The following is a 12,469-nucleotide window of genomic DNA, read 5'->3' as shown; positions in this document are numbered from 1 at the left end:
ATACTGTAAGGTATTAAAAGTAAATAAGTATTTCTGAAAAGGGAGTAGAGAGGGAATATTAGAAGTTTATAATAAGACTCTAAAATGAGATTCATAGTCCTTGGTAATATACATAAATTCATTTCAAAGTGGTATGAAAAGATACATAACAATTTGGAAAACTTCAAAATTTTGGAAAGAATGTGGGCCAAATTCCTAGTGTAAGGATATCAAACCTAAATTTGTCTTTAGAACAATATTGTCTAAAGTAGCACACTCTTTTCATGAAAACATAAGTCATGCTTATGTACATCTTTCACTATCTTAAACTTTCATTTTTGTGTTGGCTTATTATTAAACCATAAATCCTTATTGTTTAATTTGTACTTGACACCCTACCAAGATTAGTGTTCCTGTGGAATAGAAGTTGCATGAGCTCACAGAGGCGGCTCCTGGCCCTGAAGTGTTTGTAATCTAAATGGACAGGACAGCACAACTGGTGAGAATGGAAACAGTGGACATGAGAGATCAAGACACTTGTTTAAGCTTACATTTTACTAAATACCTTGTCACAAGGAAATGACAAAGGAAAGGACACAGGAGGTTAGTGAAGGAAGGTGGGACTAGAACTCAGGCCTCCAGGACTCCCTATCAAGTGTCCTAGTCATGGGTAGGCTGTACTTCGGACTGTGATTCATAGATTCTTGTACAATTACCCAAAACGTGGATCTAAAGCTTCAGCTCATTAGTTTCCATGGGACAAAGCCTGCAGAAGTCCATGTGACTTCTACTGTCCTGGGAACTATTGCACATACTGAGGAGACAGCCTCCTTAAAAGAGACACATATAGGATATGATGCTATTTCCCCTGTACCCAACAGGAGAATCATAGGTGTGGCCCACCCTGACTGACACCCTTGGCAATCAACCTGGTGAGATCAGAACCAGGAGATCCAAGGAACATGCTTACTCCCTCTCTCAGGGTATGTGCCATAGGTGGGGTGAGCTGGGTTTCTCTGTTGCCAAAAGACAGTGACTTGGCTGACTGGTTCTGAAAAAAAGGTGTCAAGTGAGGGAATTGAAATACTACCAAGCAATCCACTCTTCAACTCATCACCTGCAGGGTAACAGAAACATAATTCGGTTTGGGAACACCCTATTTCTGTGCTCCAATTTTTTGTAGTTTTCAGTTTGTTGTCAATTAAAAAAATATATATGGGTTCAGCCTATTCAGGCAGAAATTAATGTAAAATAAAAAGCCATATTATCCATGGACCAGAAAACCCTTTCATCCATCTCTAATCTACAGCCATGTGAGAGGAGCAGGGGTTAACAATTTGAAAAAAAACTAGAAAAGCAACAGCTAAAGAAGCAGATGCTCAGCTGGTGTAAATAGGTGCAGTAACAGTAAAATGAAGGGACCTTTGCCAATATACATCAGCTGAGGATCTAGTGGGTAACAGGATATTTCACACCAATGTTAATTCAGGCAGTAGTGTACATTCTGTACAGTTTGTGGTGTATATTTAACAACAAGCAGAAATATATTAAGCTACAAATTTATCGGGGAAGCAAGAACAGAATATATTACATGGAGTAACAAGAATGAAGTAACAACAGCTCTAAGAACCTTACCTATTGACTCTTCTGACTTGTTATGATTTTAATGGCATAATCTTAGCATTGCATTAATGTAGTGTTTTGCATTGAATAACGTTTTAATGTGGTCTAGGCTTTTTTTCCTAAGTAAATGGAAAATATCCCTGTTTCAATCCAGCTGCTGAACATACCAACGGATATTGCACGCATAGTTCTGTGATATTTGCCATTGTAATGAAGTAACCTGAAGGGTGCATCGAAAGAATGATGATGGAATTCAGAATCAACTGGTAAAAGAACTTTGGCTGATAATATCCACTCTAAAGATCCTTAGGAGACAGATCTTCCTAATATTAGATTAAGTTTGTTAAAAATAAGCAGCTTTCTGCTGTGCAGAAATTGATGTGTGCCTGGGCAATGCACCCAGAAAAGAAAAGGTTGGCTCAGTACAGGACAAGATTACTGGGTTATTTCATATGCACAAAGACACCACCAATGTCACAAAATAATCGGGATGATCTGAACTGTCATGCATTATGGCTTTTTAATATTCTGTATTCTTTCAGGATTTCTAAAGACATTTGATGACATATTGTTATGAACAAGAAATATTTTTAAATTAACTTTACAGGAAATGGACTTTTGTACAAGATTGCTTTTTATTTCTCCTTCTAATTTTCCTTTTGTACAGCTGCTGCTGTTGCCAGGCTCTCTTTGTTGCTATGGCGTTGTTTTGTGTGCCAGAATTTTATATTCATTCTTGAGGAGTCACCTGATTGAGTGGCTGTGCCACTTAAGTTATCCGTCTGCTCACTCATAAAGGATATATCCAACCTCAGCCATCAGATGTTATTTATGTGTAACATCCAGCAAGTGGATCAAATTACATACAAATAGAAATACATTGCACCATGTGTGGCCCATGAGTGCCCAGAACTATACATTTAATAGGTGAATTCTTTTAGTAAAAAGGATTGACTGTGGGAGGTGGTAGCAATGGGAAAATCTCTGAAGAAGATATCTTTTGGATTTTTATCTTTATTTTTCACAAGGCATTCATCCGTGTGAGGCTTTCAGTATACACTACTATAAACATCTTTCATTGATAAGATCTCAGCCCTATGCAGGAAGAGATTTGAAAGATGATTCTCTTGGAATGACTTTGTTATTTTATTAGAAGATTTAGTGCTAACTCTTGCTCAGTTTTTTCATGCCAGTTGAAGCCAAGGGATCTGTCCTGTATTGTAAGAAAAGCATAATTTGGCCAATTTGTAAGTTAATTGAAATGATACAGTTTGGGTGGAACTTAATGTGCCTTTAGCCTCTAATCCTGCTAACTTCACTGAGACTTCAGTAGGACTGCTCAAACCTTCCTTTTCAGCATGCATTTTACATACTGGTCAATTTAAGATTAGAAGTGAAATAATTGCCCCCTTGTTATCTATAGTAAAAATTAGTCTAACTGACTTCAACAAGATGAGGATATCACTGAGGCCTTGTATCACCCAGCACCAAAATACATACTAGTATTACTAATGTTCTTATGCAAATGTAATGCAAAATCATTATTCATCTCTCTTCAGAGTTATTCCGCTATTTAAATAACATGTTCAAATTGTGTTTTTTCTTTCTCCTCCTTCCAGTAATGAAAAATCCATTAGATGTGTGTGTTGTATAAGGCATATTTCTGTTAAGATAAATTCTACTCCCCAGCAAATCTCCATGACTTACCTGGGCAGGTTTTGGCCTAAATATGTGACTGAGGCCCCCTCTACACATTACAAGCATTGTGCAATTACCTAGATAATTATGCAGTTACCTGGAAACAAGCTACATGTGCAAAGTATCTATCATACAATAGAAAGCTCCAACCAGCTTTAAAGTTAGACCTCGAGAATGTGTACTAACTTTATAGCTGGTTGCTACTGAGCTTCAATTTGTGCATGTAGCAGGGCTTCCCCTGTGGCTGGGAGCCTCTCAGCTCCTGGGGCTCTTAGCTACAGGTGTGCACCTTGCCCAGTGAAAACCCCCCAGGCCCTAGGGATTGCTGAAGCTGCAGGGTCTCCTAGGGTCTGGGGAGTTTACCCCCCCCCCCAAGCTCTAGGGATCATGGCAGCCAAAATCCCCAGTGTCCAGGGGTATGTGAAACTCCTGGGACCACAACTGAGCAATCTTCCCACCCTGGAGGTGTGGGAAACTCACATGGCTGGAGGATGACTGCAGGGGCAATTTCTTCCCTGATCCTCTGGCCCTAGGGGCTTCTTGCATCCCTGGGGCAGGGCAACTGCCATAGCTGGGATCCTCCAGGGGGTACATGGAACCCATGGGGTTCCCAGTTGTAGAGGAGCCTGCTACCTGTCAAGGCACAAGGAGTCCAGGCGATAAGCAATATGGCATGATGGCCTCTAATGTGCGATTCCACAATTGCATCTCCTGCCATGGATGTGTGGCATGATGGGGCATGATTGTGTGAATCACACATTAGATCCCATTGCACCTTTATTTGCAGGTGTAGAGAGGTCCCAAGTAGCCACAAGGATTGTCTGATCCTCCAGACTAGATCTTCTGTGTGAACATGTCTGAGATGCTAAGAATTAAAGGATTCCCAAAGTAGAGCATGACCACCAGTAGTGGAGAGACAAGTGCTCTTCAGCAGAGCAGGACACTGCTAGATCAGCTATGCTTACCCTCGTTTTTAAAAGGCCAAGTCAGGTTAAAAAAAAAAGGAAAAAACATAATTTCACTCCTGTTGAGAAAAGGGACACAGAAATCCAGACAACAAAAGGACTATATGGGCAGCATCCCTGCCCCATTTGATAAGCTGCTGTAAAGGTGAGAATTTAAGTTATCATGAATGATACCACTCTCACTCCTGCCCTTAGCACCTATTTAATTAATATATATATATATATATATATATATATATATATATATATAAATGTATATTTATTAATGAATGTGTGTGTGTGTGTGTATATATATATATATATCTATATATATACCTATAGTACCTTTTCACCCAACATGCAAGTCCTGGTGGGTTTGTTTGGGTTTTCTTATATAAATTAAATTAGATGCTAAGGGCAGGTGTGAGAGTGGGATCATTCATGATAACTTAAGTTCTCACCTTTACAGCAGCTTATCAAATGGGGCAGGGATGCTGCCCATATAGTCCTTTTGTTGTCTGTGGATTTCTGTGTCCCTTTTCTCAACAGGAGTGAAATAATGTTTTTTCCTTTTTTTTTTTTTTAACCTGACTTGGCCTTTTTAAAGTGAGGATAAGCATAGCTGATCTAGCAGTGTCCTGCTTTGCTGAAGAGCACTTGTCTCTCCACTACTGGTGGTCATGCTCTACTTTGGGAATCCTTTAATTCTTAGCATCTCAGAGGTGTTCACACAGAAGATCTAGTCTGGAGGATCAGACAATCCTTGTGGCTACTCGGGACCTCTCTACACCTGCAAATAAAGGTGCAATGGGATCTAATGTGTGATTCACACAGTCATGCCCCATCATGCCACACATCCATGGCAGGAGATGCAATTGTGGAATCGCACATTAGAGGCCATTGTGCCATATTGCTTGTCGCCTGGGCTCCTTGTGCCTTGACAAGTAGCAGGCTCCTCTACAACTGGGAACCCCACGGACTCCATGCACCCCCTGGAGGATCCCAGCTATGGCAATTCTTATAAGAAAACCCAAACAAACCCACCAGGACTTGCATGTTGTATGCTTGGGTGAAAAGGTAGTTCTGAAAACTGTTACTAAAACTCTGTTCTCAGTTACCTCCACCTAAATGGAAGAGTCCTGGGCTTCCTTTGGTGTTGCTGAAACCAGAATTTTTATTGTCTCTGATGTTGTGGCGAATCAACAGAAATTAAAACACAGCAGTGAGAGAACAAACTTTCATCCTCCCTAATGTGGCATATGTATTTGCCTGGAAGCCTGATGATAATAAAAAATAGATCAAACAGATTAATTGGGACTGGAAACACTTTTTTTTTTTTAATGCACAGACTATCGTAAAGGATCAGATTCAACTTCCACTGAAGTCAAGGAAAAATTGACTTTGGTGAAGTTGGAGCAGGCCCAATATGTTTTAATAACCAAGGAAATAACAAAAACAGGAAAGTAGGAATCAAATATTACGTGTTTGGTAACATTTTAAAAATGTCTTTAAAAGCTATATGCTGAATGTATATGCCTATACCAAACATACAAGTTAAAACTGCAGTTCTCAAATACAAAACTAATTTTTCTAAACGAGTGTTCCCTAATATATTTTTTCCTTGTCCAAGTTAGATCAGGCTTGATCTTTTTGGTCTCTATATGTGAAGGGACAATTGAAATCTTTACAGAGAAATTAGAAATCTTATGTGCTGTAACACCTGATACTTTACCTCTGCAGTGACTCTTAAATGCAGAGAAGGTCCTTTCTAAAGTATATTCATCTTTGCTCTTCAAAAATCTTTTTTCTTAAAAACCTATTTCTGGATGTTACTAGAAGGTTAGTGCACATCTTTACCCTCCTTCTATGTTTCAGTGAACTCTGGAAAGAGACTTAAAATAGAATTAAGGTTGCATGTTCATACAGACAAAACCTCCCTGTTAAGAGAGCACACAGTCTTCTAGAAATCGTTTCTTATATGTTTTGGTGGTTCAGGCAGGACAAATGAAATGAGATTATTAACAGGAGACTCAAACAGAAGCTGCGGAGTGAATGATGTGCATCATCTTTTATTTGAGGCACATTGTCTTTCGTCTTGTACCCTCTCGTTTTCCAAGTTCCAAACCAATGAGCTTTCCTCCTTGTCAAGTCCCTGCAGTGCTAGCTCTGGTCCTGTGGGTACTTCCCTGCTCCCCGATCGGGCTCCCCCCACTCTCCTGTCATGTCTTGATGGAAAATTACTTCAAGGAGGGGTTCAGTGGTGTTATCGTGAACTCAGTGACGGTACTATTCACATTACCAGTGCAGCTAATCCAGGGGCTCCACCTCCCCTACACCCCGGTCCACTTGCCAACCGAGTGGGTCAGGGTACTGCAGTCCAGAGCCACTGTGTTAAGCCCCCTGAGCCTCCTCATCAGTGCCCAATATATCAGGGTGTCATGGGAGGATCAGACTTGAGGCTCCAGCCCACCTCCCTTGGTTGTAGTTGCCTGAACTTTTGGTCCTACAAAGAGCGAGGAGCAACTGTGCAAGAAGAAGGAAGCCAGGAAAAAAAAGAAGGTGGCAAAAAACCCCAAACAAAGCCTCTGCTCAGGGTTGCCCCTGCCATGGGGCTCTCCCGGCTCTTTTGTGCCAGCCCTGCTTCAGCTTCCGCAGGCTCAGCACACCGGGAAATGTCCTGCAGCTGGGGAGTCCCAAAGCTGCCCTAAGTTTGGACCCCAGTTGCCACCCCCTGCCCACCTTGCCCTGCATTAGCCAGTATTTTTAAATCTCCCGCAGAGGTGCCTGGGGCTGACGTCATCAGCTGGGCACTGCCGATCTTGATTGACAGCCAGTTCAAAAGCTGGCACCACATTAGTATGCACCGCTCCTGCTCCAGTTCCTGATTTTTGCCCCGGTAAGTCACTAGCCTGCCCCAGGGTCCTGTGCCCATGTTCAGGGGTGCTGGGGCATGTCCTCAGCTCTCATGAGTGGCTCTAGCTGTCGCTTTCCAGAACAGTGCTTCAAGAGCACTTTGAAAGACTAACCCCAACTTTCCCTGTGCTTATTCTCTCTGGAGCAATATATTTTACTGATGGTACCTTTTGCACTGAGTATCAAGTACAGTACAACTCTTCCCCAGCATCCTTCATCCCTAGCCTTCCCTCAGACTTGTTCCAGTAAACCAGTGAAAAACAGTAATGCTTAATGCTTATATTAGTACAGGTTTCTCTCACTTTATGCCGTACATGTGTTCTTGGAAAACGGTGCATAACTCTAATGTGCATAAAGGGAACCCGCTTTACAATGTAACAAATAGGGATACTGTGATGGCGGTGTGCCACTGTCACGGGCACAGACGGAGGGCAGGAAGGATTGGGAGGCAGCGACAGCCCCTAGACAGAACCCCGGGCCAGGTTACTTACCCCCAGGAGGGACGGCAGCGTTGGAGCTGGGACCGCGGCAGCAGCTGCAGCCGCCATTGCAGCCGTGCGAGCCACCATTATGCCGGCTGCTTAAACAGCTGTTTCTGGTAAGGGGAACAGCCGAGCCAATCGCGGCGACCACAGTGGCTGCCGTGGGAGAGTTTAAAAGCCCCAGCAAACCCCGTGGGAGGGGGAAGCAAGGGAGAGAGAGAGAAGACATGCAGCACGTCGGTGGTGCTGCAGCTTCCCCAGAGCAAGAGCCTCGAACAGGCAGCTCCGCATCAGCCCAGCAAGCAGCTGAGACTAAATCCAAACCCCCCAGCAGGGGCAGGAGGAGTGGTCCCTAGGGATTGCCGGGGCCAGGGCGTGGGTCCGGGAAGCCTCCCCATCCCGGAGGAATATTATTTCTAAAACCAGGGGAGGAAAGTGAGACGACCTGAGCTAGCGGAGGAGCCAGCAGGATTCAAAGGCAGGCTGGCTGAGGGCAACCATTAGCCCTAGGTCCCTACGGTCGGAGGACACCTCCAGCAAGTAAGCCTGCAGAGAACCGCAGGCCACCATTCCACCAGCAAGTGACCGGTTGGTGAGTGGACGGGGTGTAGGGGTGGCGGAGCCCCGTGGAACAACGGAAGCATCAACCGTGAGTACACCCGCATCGGGGAACCCCTCTGGTAAAAGAGCTCCACTGAAGCCCTCCTTCGAATCACCCATAACATCAAAGTCGTGGCAGGCGGGACGAGGGGAGAGGCTACCTAACGGCGGGTAATACTGGATGTGAGGCTCCCCAATGTCACAGATACATTCTGTGGCACAGCACCTTTGGTGCTTGCCACTTTAAGTTTTGAAAGCAGGCAGCAGAGCAGCCTGCGGGTGTGGGCTAGCCCTAACGAGGCAGTCATATGACTGCAGGAGAGCCCTGGGGTAGAAAGAGAGGTCTGAGAAGCCTCCATTTTAGATCCAGGTGCCCAGAACTGAGGTAGCAGTTTGCTGCTGGCAGCTGGAGAACACCACCTGGCTAGAGCTGCTGCTCACAACATCCTTGGAGGTAAGGACAGGAGCTATGGGAATGGCAGGAGGCTCCTGGTCCTGGGTAAGACCTAAAACTGAACCCTGCTGGGGAAGGATGGCCTAGTGGGACTACTTGTGGTGGAGTAGTTCCCCAAAAATGCCAGGTCAGTTGCCTCCCCAGTGAAAGGCGGGTATGGACACCTTATAACTGCAGCTCCTGCTACCCAGTGGATAATTTAGAGAGCAGACGCTGGGGGTGGGGGGCAGGAACATCTCTGAATACCTGAGCCCCATGGGCTGAATGGCTGTAGCTTGCAGATAGGAGGGCTCAGGACAAGCCAAATGAGGAGCCATGGTGGTATAAGACCCTGGTGGCCCTGGCAAGGGGACAGAGAGAGAAGCCCTAGGAAGGGGACAGGGAGTGACCAGGAGAGGGACCAGTGACTGAGTTCAGCCCAGTGTGGGGCAGAAAGCCAGTGGATACAAAGAGTAGGGCTGTGTGTGTACTGGCTAGAGTGTGTGAGCAAAGAAGCATGAAGGGCCACATACAGTAAGGTCCAAGGGGAACCCGAAGGGCTGCACAGAGTAGAGCGCAATGTGTGAGGACTGGTGAGGGGCAGTACGAAAGAGGCCCTGTGAGAGGGGGCGGTATGTATGACTCTCCCACTCCTTATTTCTACCATGCTACAAGGCCTTCACATCCCCCCCCCCCCCCACATTGTAGAATCATATAAAATGAGGGTTGGAAGGGACCTCAGGAGTCCAGCGGTTCTTAACTTTTTTTTGTACCCGGACCCATTTGAAAACATAGATGGCCAGTCCCCACACAGTGCCCCCCACTCCTGACCCATTACCCCCTGTCCCCAGTCCCCCAGCATGTGGAGCAGGGGGTGGATATGTGAGGTGGGGGAGGGGGGCAGCCCCTTGCAGGCTGGAATTCTGCCAGCCTGCAAGGGAAAAGCCATGTTTTGCCATGTTTGTCTCCTTTAAAGGAGAATCCATTTTTAAAGTTTGTTCACCACCCTTTCATATATTCTTGTGATGTCCATTTGGGTCATGACCCACGGGTTGAGAATCACTAAATCTAGTCCAAGCCCCTGCTCAAAGCAGGACTAGCCCCAACTAGATCACCCCACCCAAGCTTTGCCTATCTGGGTCTTTAAAACCTCCAGGGTTGGACATGCCACAGTCTTTCTGGGTAACCTATTCCAGTGTTTTACTACCCTCCCAATGAGAAAGTTCTTCCTAATATGTAAGGGTATAGCGTTGCTGCTGAGTTTTCTTAGATTTACTCAAAGAATCTTGTCTGCCTATGTCCTTAGACCAACATGACTACAGCCTATACCCCTGTAACATGGAAGATATCGAATTATGCCATTTTGAAATGGAAACTACACAACATGAAAAAGAAAGAAGTCAAACTCAACAGTGACTCTGGCTTCTTTACTATTCGTTCCATCCAGGAAGAGCATAGACCAACTGCAGATGCTTCCTCAGCCTGATGAAGGATATTTATACCCGCAAGCTTGCAAAGAAGAATTTTTCCAACTATTTGAGTAGGTCTAATAAAAGTTTTATCTTAATATCTAACCCCTCCAAAGGGGTCTAATAAAAGTTTTATCTTAATATCTAACCCCTCCAAAGTCCACCACCTCTCTGGGTAACCTGATCTAGTGTTTTACTACCCTCTAGGGTTGCCAACTCCATTTGAATCTATTTTGGGAGGTTTCTGCAATGCCACCATGCCCACGACACAACACAAATGTGCCTGCATGCTTACATATATCAGTTAGAGAGTAGAATGTGAAGACTTTACATCAGGAAGGCAAATGCACATGACTATTACCTTTAAAAACCCACTGGACTACTTAATCAGATTCAACATTTAATATTTATTTTCATGAATGCCCTATCGTTTATCTTCTGGGGGACTCTCTGCAGTCTCCTGGAGATTTATATCTAATTCCTGGAGATTCCAGGGCAATCCTGAAGGGCTGGCAACCCTACTACCCTCCTAAGGAGAAAGATTTCCTAATATCTAACCCCTCCCATGATGGAGAGTCCACAGTCTCTCTGGGTAACCTGCTCCAATACTTTCCTACCCTCCTAGGGAGAAAGATTTCCTAATATCCAGGGATCCTGATTTTCTCTGATTTAAAAAAAAAATCCCCTATTTTCGGTTAAAACTGCCCACCCCAAATCCACATTTTTCCATGATTAAATTGAAACATCACTATATATATAGTTGTTGATCCTTCACAAGTGAAGATGACTGCATCTGGCGGCTGGGGGGAGGGGCGGGGAGGAGAAGAGAGAAAGGAAGCCGGAAAGAAAAAGGGAGGGAGAAAAGAGAAAGGGAGAAAGAAGAGAGAGGAGGGGGGTGGAGGCTAGGTCAGATGGGTAAGCAGGCGATTTATAAGCCCAATCTTTGCCCTGAACAATCTGCTGCAGCAGATACAGGAGAGCGACGAGGACTGAGAGGTCCTTGTTTTCCTGGCCACACGATTCCTCACTGCCTCTGCCATGTACCGCTGCTTGAAGGCCAGTGCTCCACTCTGGACCAATGACCTCCAAGATGGACAGTCACGAGCAATTTGCTCCCATGACTGCGGGGCAATGCTGAAACTCTTTAGGGACATGTGACAGGGCACCTTTGGGTGCCTGCCACTCTAAAGGCAGAATCAGGCAGCTACCAGGTGCCTGATGATGGCAGCCATTTTGAGAACAAGGGATACTAAGGCTGCAGATTGCTGCTGCCAGCCCAGGCAGAAAATCACCTTGATGAGCTTTAGCAGGAACATCTGGAAGGTAAGAGCAAGAGGCTTGTGGTCCTGGGCATCACCTAAAACTGAACTCTGCTAGGGAAGGGTGGCCTGGTGGGGCTCTTAGTGGCGTGGAAGCCCCCAGGAAATGCCAGGCTAGTTACCTCCCCAGTGAAAGGCAAGGAGGGTCACCTTAACCTCAGCCCCCATCTGTGGGTGGGCTTTGGAAGCAGCTGTGGGAGTAGGGGGGCCAGGCACTGCAAGCAGAGTGCCACCTGAGCCCAGCAGGGATGTGAGATCCTGGAGACCCCAGAGGGGGTAAGTGTGGGGAAAGTAGTTGTGTGGCCCCACCCAGAAGAGAGCTGAAAGAGAGTAGGTCTGAAGGGCAGTCCCAGGGGTGTTCTGAGTTGGGCCAAACTGGGAGTAAATTTGAAGGGCAGCACAAGGGCCAGCCCCATGAATAGTTGATCATGAAGATGAGAAGCCCCAGGGTGGGGCGTGGTGTAGAGGCCCTAGACAGGGTGTAGTAGGAACCCCACATATAGGGAAGAGGCCAAGGCATGGTCGTGGATGTCTGAGGCTGTAGTTTGGACCGAATTGCCGAGTAGGGGGCTGAGCCAGAGAGTTAGGGGTGAGTCCTGACCCCGGTAAGTCCTCCGCTGCAAGGAGGCCGAGGGTGGGTTGAAAGAAAGACCTTAGTTTCATAGTAGCTAGGGTCAGGAGGGACCTGAACAGATCATCTAACCTGACCCCCTGCCACAGGCAGGAATGAATGCTGGGTTCACAAGACCCCAGACAGGTGATCATCCAACCTCCTCTTGAATTTGCCTAAGGTAGGGCTGAGGACCACTTCCCTGGGAAGTTGGTTCCAGATTTTGGCCACCCTAACTGTAAAATACTGCCTTCTGATCTCCAACCTAAACCTATTCTCCATCAGCTTATGACCATTGTTCCTCGTCACCCCAGGTGGTGCTGGGAAGAAAAGAGCTCTGCCTATTTGCTGTTGATCTCCCTTGATGAGCTTGTAGGCAGCCACCAGGTCCCCCCTCAG

This window comes from Alligator mississippiensis, chromosome 1, assembly GCF_030867095.1.
Source record: "Alligator mississippiensis isolate rAllMis1 chromosome 1, rAllMis1, whole genome shotgun sequence".
NCBI lineage: Eukaryota > Metazoa > Chordata > Crocodylia > Alligatoridae > Alligator > Alligator mississippiensis.
Note: the sequence above shows the minus strand (reverse complement) of the source record.